General features: G+C 51.7%; 1 non-coding gene across 1 annotated transcript; it reads right to left on the reverse strand.

Annotated features, from left to right (window-relative positions):
• Positions 1–12049: 12049 nt before the first annotated feature.
• On the reverse strand, positions 12050–12156 carry LOC111824336. Its single transcript, XR_002827409.1, has one exon. It is a non-coding gene; the product is annotated as a U6 spliceosomal RNA (small nuclear RNA).
• Positions 12157–14321: the final 2165 nt, after the last annotated feature.

A 14321-nucleotide genomic window follows, 5' to 3' on the forward strand; every position in this document is an offset into this window, starting at 1 on the left:
GCCTCCCTGCAGGGCTTGGGCGGGGCAGGTCCCGCGGGATCAACAGGGTTAGCAATTATGGCTGCTCTCAGTCTTGCCCCCAGAGGCTCTGCTTCTCAGTGTCCCAGTAATCGCTGCAAGCCCCACGGAGAGAAAGCTGCCCTAGGGTTCTGAGCGATGCCAGACAGTCCCGCTTCTCCCGTATGAGTCTGGGTCCTTAGAGACTCGCCCGGAACTGGAGCTCAGAGCCTGAGACTCCCTCCCGATTGAAAACAACCGCGCCCTTAGCAGCCAGCCCGCTCCACATGCACTCCGAACCTTAGTATTTTACTTCAGCACTGCGCCTCCTCTGAGCCTCGGTATGCTTTTCTCTTTCCTCCTAGTTGTAGAACATCCACTCAGCCAGCTTTCCTGTGGTTCTGGATGATGTCCGTTCCGTCTTTTAGTTGTATTTTTGAAGTGGTTGTTCGAGGCAGCAAACTCCCGTGTTTACCTATGCCGCCATCTTGGTTTCTCCCTAGAACCGAACTCTTAAGTGTCCACCTGACTTTAAAGTCTGGATCTTCAGGCTCCGGAATGATCTGTGACTCTGCCCCAGTCACTCAGGGAGAGGGTGGGATGACTCAGTGTGCAGCCTGCTCGGATGGACTTGTGTGCTCTGTGCTCCTCTCTTCCTGAGAGTCAGGCAATGATTGATTTTGAAGACTTTCCCACCTGTTTTATGACAGTGGTATCGGTGGAAGTGTGGCCTTGGGGCACCGCTGGAATAACCATTTGAGGAGGCCCCCTCAGGGGGATGAGATGTGGTGGAAGCTGTATTCCCATGGACTTCCACCCCTGGGTTTTCCAAGTCCCACTTCCCTTTGCCCAGTTGTGGGAGAGGTGCAGCTGGGGTTTCAGTAAAGCTAGAAGCGAAGCCAGTGTCCAGCGTGTCCTTTCCATGTTGGAACCGGGCCCAGTTCAGCATCAGGCTAGTGACAGTCCATTGGTCCATTGTGGGTGGGGTCTGCATGGCCATGGGCCATCTAGGGGAATGCCGGGAAGCCAAGTGTGAGCCACCAGCCAAGCTTGCCAAGAGGAACCAAGAGCTAAGAGAGTGAATTCCTTTGTTTAGGGGTTTATATATCCCAAATCTTCGTGCACGTGCAGTGGCCACGCCCATTCTGGCCAACCATCTCTGTCCCCAGGTGTGACTGACAGCAAACATCTTCCCTAGTCATCTGACTGTACTGCCCATGCGTCTACCTTCCCTTTGTCCAGTCCCCTCCCCCAGTGTTTTGCAGGGAACACGCCTATAAAGTCTGGACTTCCCTTTGCTCCTTTCCTATCCTCCTATATAATAAAAGGCTAATATGCAAATTGACCGAATGGCAGAACGACTGGTAGCTATGACACACACTGACCACAAGGGGGCAGATGCTCAAAACAGGAGCTGCCTCTTGGTGGTCAGTGCAGTGTGCTCCCACAGGGGGAGCGCCACTCAGCCACAAGCCGGGCTGAGGGCTGGCGAGTGCAGTGGCAGTGGCCGGAGCCTCTCCTGCCTCCGTGGCAGCACTAAGGATGTCCAACTGTGGGCCTAAGCTGTCAGTCAGAAATCCCCCAAGGGCTCCTGGACTGTGAAAGGGTGCAGGCTGGGCTGAGCTCCCCTTCGCACCCCCTCCCCCCAGTGCACGAATGTTGTGCACTGGGCCTCTTGTATATAATAAAAGCGTAATATGCTAAGTGTCTGACCAACCAGTCACTATGATGTGCACTGACCACCAGGGGGGCAGATGCTCCAACTGGTAGGTTAGCTTGCTGCTGGGGTCTGGAGAGAGGGCCGGACATGCCCTGGAGCCCTCCTGCAGTCCCTCCCCAGCCAGCTGGCCCCAATCACCCTGATTGCTGGCCAGGTCGAGGGACCCCATCCATGCAGGAATTCATGCACTGGGCCTCTAGTTATTAATAATTAGCTAATTACAATAGTGGTCTCCAGCTGTGTTCCTAAGCACACATTTGGAAACCCTTTCCTTAGCCCTGGGCCTGCAACCATATTGTGATTCAACTACACTCATTCATTTATTTTCCGTTTATTTTTAAAAATGTTACTATTTGAAGGGCATTGGGAAAGGCACTGGGGTGACGGAAGTTGATAGACTTTAACCCTCTTTTCGGTTACAGCTCACTGTGGAAGTCTGGGAAATAAATCAGGCGGTTCTGTGAAAAGAGGGCTATAGATCAATACACGTTGGATATTACAGGAGATGATCAGGTATCATGGGCTGGGACCCCAATCTTTGGCACCAAGGATAAGACAAACGCTAATTTGAAGGGCCAGTAAGAATTAGGCAGGAAGAGTAGGCGGGGAAAACACTCCAGGAAAAGGGAACAGAATATGCGAAGATCAGGAGGCCTGACACCATGTAAAGAATTGAGTGTGATGAGAGAAACATGTAGATACGAGGGAAAGAGAAGAGGCCAGAGTCCTGGGTCATACCTGGGTCAGATCCTAAAGGCCAGTACACCAGGCTGTGGTTTCCATGTTGAATGCTTTTAGAATTGCAGAAGGATTTTATGCAGGGAAGTAAGAATGTTAGGGTTTCATTTTAAAGATCTTTCTGGCTGCCCATCCCACATCACCCCCGGATTCCAAGTCTTGTTTGGATGCTCTCACTGGCAGTGTTGGGGCTCCTGCTCAGCCAGCAACTGCCAGGACTTCTCTGGCATTCATGGTCCCTGGTGAGACCTTGTTTCCTACCAAGATCCAGGGCGATTCCTTCCCCAGATAGGAGGGTAGCGCGGAATTTAAAGTCTTAGCATCAGCTTGAACCAATATCCACCACGGGGGGTCAAGCGCCCTCTGCTCTTGGGAAGACGATCACGCCCTTAGGCTCCCACACTCTTCACCAGTGGAGATGGGCCCTGTGCGTAGGGTCCATCTTACAGGGAGAGGCCCCCTGTCCAGAGCCATGAGAGTGGCAAAGGCCTGGACAAGCAGTCGGAGTCACAGTGGAGGAGGTGACTCGGGGAAGGGGAAGGCGGTAGCCGCAGGAGAAAAGTATCGCAGGGGTGTTGATGGTGGCTGTAGCCCTATGGACCCAGTTCTCCCCTGGTCACTGCAGAGCACCCAGTGGGCCGCAGCCAGCAGGAGCAGTGCAGCTGGCGAACAGAAAGGGACAGAAAAGATGCAGGTTTCAGGATGATGCTGGCTGTGGTTTTAGTGCCAATATTGAATTATCCAAACCCCACCCGGCTATCCCAGGGCCAGTAGTCAGGCACGTGGCCAATGTAGCTTTATGTATTCACTAGAGGCCCGGTGCATGAAATTCGTGCACAGGTGTGTGTGTGTGTGTGTGTGTGTGTGTGGTGCACGCATGTGTGTCCCTCAGCCCAGCCTGCACCCTCTCCAATCTGGGACCCCTTGAGGGATGTCCAACTGCTTGTTTAGGCCTGATCCCACCAGATTGGGCCTAAACAAGCAGTCAGACATCCCTCTCACAATCCAGGACTGCTGGCACCCAACCGCTCACCTGCCTGCCTGCCTGATTGCTCCTAACTGCTTCTGCCTGCCAGCCTGATCACCCCCTAACCACTCCCCTGCCAGCCTGATCAATGCCTAACTGCTCCCCTGCCAGCCCAATTGCCCCTAACTGCCCTCCCCTGCCAGCTTGGTCACACCTAACTTCCCTCCCTGGCCAGCCTGGTCTCCCCCAACTTCCCTCCCCTGCAGGCCTGATTGCCCCCAACTGCCCTCCCTTTCAGGCCTGGACCCTCCCAACTGCCCTCCCCTGCTGGCCTGATCACCCACAGCTGCCCTCCCCTGCCGACCATCTTGTGTGTTGGAGTGATGGTCAATTTGCATATTACCACCTTTTTAGATAGGATTTCTTAAAATGACATGGTTCATTATAAAGTACTCAGTATATAAAATTCATGTTGACAGTATGCCAGCCTCTCAATTCCACCCTCTAGGAAAAAAGCATTAATGTTTGGTCAATATTTTGTGACTATTACCTTAGGCCTTTCTTTATGTGTGTGTACATGCACACACACACACATACACACACACACACACACACACTGCTCAAACAACAGCTATGTAAGGAAATAGTTTTAGGAAAATGGATTCATATCAAACATGAGATTTATCTATTTTTTATTTATTTACTTTTTTGTTAATCCTCACCCAAGGATATTTTTCCATTGATTTTTTTTTTTGAGAGAGAGTGGGGGAGAGAGGGAGAGACAGAGAGAGAGAAAAAAAATCGATGTGAGAGAGAGACATTGATTGGTTGCCTCTGCATGGGTCCTGACTGGGGCCAGGGATCAATCCTGCAACCGAGGTACGTACCCTTGACCGGAATTGAGCCCGGGACACTTCAGTCCATGGGCCGACGCTCTATCTCCTGAGCAGCCACATTGACCAGGGCATCAAACATGTGATTTAAAAATAAAAATCATTAAATTTAACTGTACTTGAATGAAACGATAATTGCAAGAATTATTGAACTTCAGATATATCTTTCTTCACTCATAAAAATTTGGGAGTTAAATTTTTTTACATATCACATAACAAACAATACATTTTTACAAATAAGTGTAGTTTTTCACACAATCAAGTTTGGCCAAACTGCACAGGAGAGTGGGCAAGTGTTCACTGCAGGAAAAGACATGAGCCGGGCGTCAGGAGACCTGGGGACCAGTGTCTGACTCCCACCGGCCTGGCTGAGCCATTTCATCTGTGTACCTGACTGATTTATATATTTTTTAAAAAAACAGAACAGGGAGAATGAGCAGGGTTGAACTTGACGATTTCTGAAATCACTTCCTGTTTTGGGCTCTGGTGTAGGGTTTGTTGCAGACCAGCGGTTCTCAACCTGTGGGTCGCGACCCCTTTGGGGTCGAACGACCCTTTCACAGGGGTCGCTTAGGACCATCGGAAAACACATCTATAATTACATACTGTTTTTGTGATTCATCACTATGCTTTAACTATGTTCAATTTGTAACAATGAAATTGGGGGTCACCACCACATGAGGAACTGTATTAAAGGGTCGCGGCATTAGGAAGGTTGAGAACCGCTGTAGTAGACAAACGTAGGACGACTTAGTTTGCAGTCTGCTCGGTCCCTAAGGACCGTGACCTTAGAGCGTCCCTAACTGGCTTTAATCTGCAAGCGCATCCAGGCTGCTCCGCACTCCTGCTGTTTCGTCTCGCAGGCCACATGCTTTGTACTTGACATTCCAGGAAAATCTAATCTAAAAAAAGCATTTCCACAGCCACGCGCCCCCATCTTAGCTCTGGCCGCCGACGGGCCTCTGGCTGGAAGGAGAAAGCCGGACGGTGGTGCCTGGAGAATGTCAGAGCAGGTGCTGATGTAAAGATGTCTGCTGATCCCATGGAAGGAGGCACATTTGATGAGTGGTTTATAGTAGTTTTTTTTCCCCCCTAAACAGCCCCTTGCACATTTTATCATTTTGCGGTTCCCTCAGAATCCAGGCTCCATTCATGACAGAACAGCCTCAGTTCCATGACCAACAGCAGATCATGATCAGAAAGAGAGGAGGACTGGCCTGTGGGTCTGCATGCATTTTGAAGTTGTTTTTATTCAGATCATCTTTTTACATCAGTGATGGTGAACCTATGACACACGTGTCAGAGGTGACACGCGAACTCATTTTTTTGGTTGATTTTTCTTTGTTAAATGGCATTTAAATCTATAAAATAAATATCAAAAATATAAGTCTTTGTTTTACTATGGTTGCAAATATCAAAAAATTTCTATATGTGACACGGCACCAGAGTTAAGTTAGGGTTTTTCAAAATGCTGACACGCCGAGCTCAAAAGGTTCGCCATCGCTGTTTTATATCACTTGGCAGATGCTGCATAGAGAACCTCACAAACCCTTAACATTCCTGATCAGGGAGTTTCAAGTCTTGGCTGTCTTGGCACAGAGCTATCTCTTGGGTCCTTTCTCATATTGACATCATCTGATGAGCAAATACGAGACGACACGTGTCCTCCGAGGGTGGAGGTGCAGGTGGCGTGCTCTGAGCCCAGGGGAGGCCCATAGCACCGTGAGTCAGCAGCTGCTAACCAGAGCGCGTGGTTTGCCCCCCATCTCAGAGTCTGCGACCTGAGTCCGAGGTGACCGGGCCTCTCTGGGCCTCAGTTTCCTCAGCTATCAAGTGAGGGTGGTGATGAGTCCCACCTCCCGGGCTTGTCCTGAGAATTGAGCTGAAAGAAGGCAAGGGCTTGGAGCCATGGGTGACCATGGAACGAACTCCTTATATAACGGCTACTGTTGCGGGTTACCCGTGGGTAGCCTCCCGGAAAAGCTGGAACCCCGCCCTCAGCCACATGACAGCTCATCACAGACGGTGGGATCCCTAGGTCATCGGGGGCTGCCGCGTTCTCCCGGGGCCGCCTTTCACGCCACTGACGCTCTAGAATCTAGAGCATCCACTCAGGGATTGCCCGCCAATACCCACTGATGCCCAGGGAAGAGACTGGAGAAACTGACCTCTCTCACCGGAGTCCACCAAGCCAGTCCCTGTGCCCCCAAGCAAAGAGGCCGCCCTTAAAGGAGACTCCTGCGCAATGCTTAGAACATAGGCAACGTGATTAAAACAACTAGGTTTGGAATCACCATTTTGCTCTTGCTTCTGGCCTGCACGTGTTTAAAGTACTGTGGTCCGCGCCGGCTGGTTTGGCCCAGTGGATAGAGCATCGGCCTGTGGTCTGAAGGGTCCCAGGCTCAATTCTGGTCAAGGGTACTTGCCCAGGTTTCCGGCTGGATCCCCTGTAGGGGGTGTGCAGGAGGCAGCCGATCCATGATTCCCTCTCATCATTGATGTTTCTCTCTCTCTCTCCCTCTCCCTTCCTTTCTGAAATCAATAAAAATATTTAAAAAAATAAATAAAAGTACCGTGGTCCCATCGCTGATGGTCCTGCCCTCGGAGGGCCCTGCTCTTGTCCTGGGGGAGGTCTCACCGTTGACTCTTGTGATGTGGTCCAGCCCCCAGGCTTGCTGCTTTGTTTATTTAACTTGATTCTTCACCGTTAAGGCCTTCACAGCCTTCGCCATTACGGCCTTTCCCTGGAAGGTGAGCCGTCTCTTGAACTTCCTGAGCCTCCGGGGCCGCCCGGGGAGAGGCAGTGTCTGTGCCAAGGTTCCTTCTCAATTCCCAGCCCTCGTCTGTGGCGTCACAGCCTCGGTCCGGCCCCTGACCCCCTGGTGCGGTGGCTGCTGGCAGGGAGGCTCACAGGGACCCGCTGAGCTTGGAAAGCCTGATGCTCCCGCCTCTCCCAGACGGTCCGACTCAGGGCAGGCGGAGCCGCCTCGGTGGGATTCTGGAGAGACACGGGGCGGGGGGCGGGGGTGTCTTGGATCCCAGCAGCACGCTCTGTGGGCCAGGAGAGATGTCACCACACCTTTAGAGTTGGAGGAGAGTTAAGAGTTTATCGACGCCAATGTTTTTCATTTCAAGTTGAGAAAACCGAAGTTCAGGACCGCCAATGGGCTAGCCGAGAAGGCAAGTTAGCAGATGACACAGCCAGGCCTTCCGACCCCAAGTTCGTGGGTTTTCAGTGGCATGTTCTTCCTCAGAGGGCCCTTGGGAGAAACGCGATTCCGTTAGGTTACCGGTGGGGCGTGCAGAATGGAGAGTGGAGTGGGGTGTGGCCCTGGTCCGCCCAGTCCTCAGAGCCCTTCTCACAGCCGCGTCTCACTCCGACCGGAGGACACGGACACGGCGTCCGCTGTGCAATCGCGCGCCTGACGTTTTGACTGGAAAGGGCAAGGCATGAATTAAATCACTTTTTTGATTTTTTGGGAAGCAAAGCCTTATTGGCCCTCTGTGTTAATACCACCTAATAAAGCTTCTGTTTGCCTTTGTCCCATAATTTCCTTTCTTTCCAGGTGAGGACGCCTTCAGAATGAAATGGAGGGTGGAACGGGGAGTGACTATGCAGACCTGAGATGCAGCCGGTGGGCAACGGGCCATCTCAGAGGAAGCAGGGCCCCCCATAACCGAGGGGAACTCCCGAGACTCCTTGAAAAGTTGCTGTGGGCGAGCCTGTGACGACGGGGTGCCCTGTCCCTCAAAGCACAGGAGCTGCTAAACTCCATGGGGACAGCCTGCTCCTGAGAAGTGGGGGGCACTTCTGCTTCGATGCCACCTGGTGCCCCTCCATTCTCCAGGACAGATGGGAGGTCCCAGGAGCTGTGCCTCCCCGAGTCCCAGTGGCAGAGCCCAGAGCCGTGGGTCTGGGTCCCGGACGCCCAGCCAACTTCTCGCCACGTCTCGGGGCCCCATGCGAGTCCTGTTCTCACACGCTCGGTCGCTGAGGGACTTCAGTTCCTGCTGCCCCTGATGTTTGCCCCCAACAAGTGAGGCCGGCCCCTGCCCCAGCTTCCGGCTTCCTGTGAGGGCTCCGAGCCCACTCGCGGGCACTATACTTACTCTCTGACACCACTGTCCCGACTCCCAGGTCCCAGGCGCTGAGCGGCTGCTGTCCACACCGCGCTTCGCACGTGGTCCCTAGTCCTCCCGCGCGGAGTGCCCACTCCACCGGGTCCTCAGATGTTCTGTAATAAGTGCTCGATTACAAACAGCGGCACGTGCTGTAACGTGGAGCATGTGCGGGGTTCTGGGGCGGATGACAGGGAAACCGACATCAGTGGGGATGAAGGAAAGGGCTTTGAGGGAATAGCATCGAGGTGGGATCTGAATGCTGTGGAGGAGGCACTGGGAGGAGCAGGTGCCGGAGGTCTGGAGCTGGGGCGGGGCTTGCCGTGTTGAAAGATGGGGTGGCCTGGTCCTCAGGCTTCACCGAGGTGGGGGTGGGGATAGGGAAGGTAGGGCTGTTAGAGAACTCTGAAGAGGGTGGAAGAGATGGAGGAATTCAGAAGAGTGGTTGTGTTGTTATAAGAGTCGATAAACTCTTAACCCTCCTCTAACTCTAAAGGTGTGGTGACATCTCTCCTGGCCCACGGAGCGTGCTGCTGGGATCCAAGAGACACCCGCCCCCCACCCCGTGTCTCTCCAGAATCCCACAGAGGCGGCTCCGCCCAGCCCCTGAGTCGGACCGTCTGGGAGAGGCGGGAGCATCAGGCTTTCCAAGCTCAGCAGGTCTGAGCTTAAAAGAATAAAAGAATAAATAAAAGAATAAACCTAATGAAAGAAGTCAAGGGGCAGATACCAGGTGACTCCTTTGTAGGACACCAGAGTCTGAGCTGCCTTTGTGTCTTTCCTTGGTGCTTGTGACAAGGGAGAGCATAGGAGGGTTCATAGCCTTTCTTTTTTTTTTTTTTTTGGCTAAAAGTATTACAAAGGGTATTACATAAGTGTCCTTTTTTCCCCCCCACCCTTGACAAGCCCCTGCCCTCCCTTACCCCCCAGTGTCTTATGTCCATTAGTTATGGTTATATGGATGCATACAAGTCCTTCGGTTGATCTCTTACTCCCCTCCCTCCTGTCCCCCAACCCTCCCTGGCCTTCCCACTGCAGTCCGACAATCAGTTTGAGGCAGCTCTGCCACTGTATTTATTATTGTTCAAAAGTTTGTAATGGTCTTAATTATCCATGAAAGAGTGAGATCATGTGGTATTTTTCCTTCATTGACTGGCTTGTTTCACTTAGCATAATGCTCTCCAGTTCCATCCATGCTGTTGCAGATGGTAAGAGTTCCTTCTTTTTAACAGCAGCATAGTATTCCATCGTGTAGATGTACCACAGTTTTCTAATCCATTCATCTACTGATGGGCACTTAGGCTGTTTCCAGATCTTAGCTATGGTGAATTGTGCTGCTATGAACATCTGGGTACATATATCCTTTCTGATTGGTGTTTCTGGTTTCTTGGGATATATTCCTAGAAGTGGGATCACAGGGTCAAATGGGAGTTCATTTCCAATTTTTTGAGGAACCTCCATACTGCCTTCCATAGTGGCTGCACCAGTCTGCATTCCCACCAGCAGTGCACAAGTGTTCCTTTTTCTCCACATCCTCTCCAGCACTTGTCGTTTGTTGATTTGTTGATGATGACCATTCTGACAGGTGTGAGATGGTACCTCATTGTTGTTTTGATTTGCATCTCTCGGATGATTAGTGACTTTGAGCATGTTTTCATATGTCTCTTGGCTTTCTGAATGTCCTCTTTTGAAAGGTGTCTATTTAGATCCTTTGCCCATTTTTTGATTGGATTGTTTATCTTCTTTTTGTTAAGTTGTATGAGTTCCCTATAAATTTTGGAGATTAAGCCCTTATCAGATATGACGTTGGCAAATATGTTTTCCCACGAGGTGGGTTTTCTTGTTGTTTTGTTGATGGTTTCTTTTGCTGTGCAGAAGCCAAAACAATTTCTTCACTGATACAGCTCCTAGGGCAGTTGAAAATAAAAAGAAAATGAACAAATGGGACTACATCAAAATAAAAGGGTTCATTGCCTTTCGCCTGTGGTCTGTGCACCGGGTGAGACTGATGTCTGAATTGTCTGCTGGGTAATTTAGGTGCCTCATTGAGCCTTCAACTCAAATTCTTTTTAATCACTATGACTTTTGGGTCTGTAGGAAAGTCACAGGGTGGAAAATGAAGTCAGAAAGCTGTGAAAGAACCAAGAAATTATTATCTGACTAAAGGCCCAGTGCATGAACTTGTGCCTGCCGGATTGGGCTGAAACTGGCTATCCAACATCCCCAAGGGGTCCCGGATTGCGAGAGGGTGCAGGCCAGGCTGAGGGACCCCACTGGTGAATGATCAGGGCCGGGGAGGGATGTGGGAGGTTGGCCAGCCAGGGAGGGGCTGCAGGAGGGCCCCAGGGCATGTCTGGCCTGTCTTGCTCAGTCCTAATCGGCTGAACCCCAGCAGCAAGCTAACCTACTGGTCAGAGCATCTGCCCCCTGGTGGTCAGTGCACATCATAGCGAGTGGTTGAGCTGCCTTAGCATATCATTAGCAAATTATGCCTTGATTGGTTGAACGGATGACCGGGAAACTGGACACTTAGCATATTAGGCTTTTATTTTATTGGATTTGTGGGAATCTCGCCTCAAGATTCTCCAGGAAGCATTTAGTTTTGACTCACTCTGGTGTGAAATCACTAGGACAGGGCACACTGGTGGTGTTTTTCACTTACTGTCATGGCTTTAACTTACCTTCCGTGAGTTGTGCTTCCCGTTTCCTGAATACTGAGAGAAAGCCTGTCCCGGGAGTCGGGCCTGGTGCCGCCTGGAGTCCCTGGTGAGTCAACACCAGCATGGAGTCTGCAGGGATAGGTCTGTGGGTGGGGAGAGGTTGGTGGGAACAGGAGCCGAGGACAGGCTGTGTCTCACACTCTGCAGGGTTCAGGCAGAGCATATGTGCTGGAGATAGACAACTGAGGTACAGTCTCGCCTTCCTCACGGCCTCCAGGTGGCTCTGGCAGGGCTCGGGACCTTCCTGCACGTCTGTCATCAGTTCACTCCCTTCTTCCAAACACAGGCTCTACACGCCTCCTCCCCCCGAGGCTTCGCTGTCCCCTCTTCGTTCTCATTTATTTATTCTTAGAATATGTCTTTATGATTTCAGAGAGGAAGGAAGAGAGAGATAGAACCATCAATGATGAGAGAGAATCATCAACCAGTTGCCTCCTGCACGCCCCACACTGGGGATCGAGCCCACAACCTAGGCACGTGCCCTGACCTGGAATTGAACCATGACCTCTTGGTTCATAGGTGGATGCTCAGCCACTGAGCCACACCACTGGGCTCTTTGTTCTCATGTAAAGACCCAGGTTTTTATTCCAGTGAGAAAAGTGTCTGATCAGGAGACAACTTGTCTTTCCACCAGCAGCCTGAGCCGTGTGCTCCCCTCTGTGTGACAGCAGATGAACGGCTGTGTCTAAGCTCACCCTGCATCTCGCTCGCCCACTCAAGGATGTCAGTCTCGTAATAAGTCTTTCTCTGTCGCCCACTGTTCCTCTCTAGGACCCTCCCATCAAACAAGCGGCTGTAATTTTCTGTCTTTTAAAAAGCCTTCCCTTGGCCATCAGTGTCTTCTCTAACTTCTGCTCATGTTCTCGACAACTTTTCAAAAAAAAATTTTAATTTAAAAAATATGGAGTGCTTCAGGAATTTGTGTGCCATCCTTGCGCAGGGGCCATGCGAATCCTCTCTGTATCGTTCCAGTTTTAGTGTTTGTGCTGCCTGAGCGAGCACCTCGGCAACTTTTCAAAGCAGGGAGGCTGCCTGGCTTTGCAGGGTGGCCACGGGCGTGGTGCCCGTCCCCACAGTTCAGTTAATAGCAGCCGCTCCCAGCACCCTGGTCAGGTCTCAGGTACACAGCACAGCGATGGAGCCGCCCTAGGGGCACACGCGGCTGCCAGCCCTCCCGCCCCCAGGCCGTGTGTGAGCGACAGGTGTGCCTCCCGTCCCACCCCTGCCCGTCTGCGGGGGAGGGTTGCCGTGTGTCTCTCAGCTCATGCACAGCGGAGTGGGGAGTTACCTTGCCTCCCAGTGACAGACCCGGGTAGCATGTTATAAAAATGAAAATTGGCCAACAAAGATGGAATTGCATCAAAGAGAGAAAAAATGGAAATTCTGGAAGTGTCATTCAAAGGGGACATCCATGGAATTTGGGAAGAAATAGCTGACGATGGAAAGGTTGACACTGCTGTTATTCAAGAGGCCTGAGCTGTGCAGCCAGGGACCCGGGAGATGAGTTATGGCTGTGAGAGCAGGGATCCCAGGGAGGCCCCAGCGGGCACGTCACACTGACGTAGCTCCCGGAGATTTTCCATGATGCTGAAAGCACAGAAGATAAAATGTTGGAAGATGACCTGGACTTAGAAAGAAGAATGGCAATTTGCTTAGAGAAGATGTCGCTGCAAAAACTAGGTTGTACGACGCGAAGAAGGCAAGCCCAGTGCAGTCTACTCTTGACACATGTTTGTTTTTTACAAAGAAGTAAAACACTTTAACTCTCAATGTTCCGTTTGTTCATTTCCCTGCAATACTTATAACCACAGGAAGAGTTTTTAATGTTTTGACAAAACCCATGATTGCTGACTGGGTTTCAGCTTGCAGCTTGTTGCTATGGTCCTGCCTGTGGTGCCCTTGGATTGGGCGACTGGAGCCCGGTCTCCCTGCTCCTCCCTCCTAACCACACCCGGGATTTCCTGTCCCTAAGGGCTCTGGTCCTGCTTCTGTGGGCTCCCTCCCTGGTCAGTCCTCCTGACACAACCAGTGTGTGCATCCCTGGGCCTGAGGAGTGTCCCAGGGCAGCTCTGTGGGGGAAGGTGGGTGAGCTGCCTGGCGTGTCCTGGTTCAGGTGTGTGCTGTGGGGAGGGGCAGGCAGGAGTGGAAGCGAGGGAGGCAGGCCAAGGCCTGGGGCCTCCGTCTGAACTCTGACCTCAGCCTTCCCAATGCTGGGCAGGCCAGCTCCACGGCAAGTTCCTCAGAGGCAAACCCTGTGTCTGCTTCTATGGTAATGCCTTCTATTCCTTTAAAACTCACTCCCATCAGGCTGTCATCCCACCAGTGATACTGCTCTGGCATGACCAATGACTCCTATCGTCATTCCCTTTCAGACCAAAGACTCCCATGGTCCGTTCCCTCTCAGACCAATGACTTCCATGGTCCGTTCCCTCTCAGACCGATGACTCCCGTGGTCCATTCACTCTGAGACCAGTGACTTCCATGGTCATTCCCTCTCAGACCAATGACTCCCATGGTCCATTCCCTCTCAGACCAATGATTCCCATGGTCCATTCCCTCTCAGACCAATGACTCCCTTGGTCCATTCACTCTCTGACCAATGACTCCCATGGTCCATTCCCTCTCAGACCAATGACTCCCTTGGTCCATTCACTCTCTGACCAATGACTCCCATGGTCCATTCTCTCTCAGACCAATGACTCCCATGGTCAGTCACTCTCAGACCAATGACTCCCATGGTCCATTCACTTTCAGACTAATGACTCCCATGGTCCGTTCACTCTCAGACCAACGAATTCCATGGGCCTTACCTCTCAGACCAATGACTTCCATGGTCTGTTCTGTCTCAGACCAATGACTCCCATTGTCCATTCCCTCTCAGACCAATGACTCCCATGGTCTGTTCTCTCTCAGACAAATGACTCCCATGGTCTGTCACTCTCAGACCAGTGACTTTCATGGGCCACTCCCTCTCAGACCAATGACTCCCATGGTCCGTTCCCTCTCAGACCAATGACTTCCATGGGCCGTTCCATCTGGGTCTCTGAAGAGAAGCTGACACCGGTCACTGTTTCCTCCTCCTGAGATGCTTTCTCTACACAACTGCCAAGGCTGTGGTCTCTCGGGGCATCTTCTCTCCTTATCTCTCTGATGACCCTCTGCTATGG

Source organism: Myotis lucifugus, unplaced genomic scaffold (genome assembly GCF_000147115.1).
Source record: "Myotis lucifugus unplaced genomic scaffold, Myoluc2.0 scaffold_1206, whole genome shotgun sequence".
Classification (NCBI taxonomy): Eukaryota; Metazoa; Chordata; class Mammalia; order Chiroptera; family Vespertilionidae; genus Myotis; species Myotis lucifugus.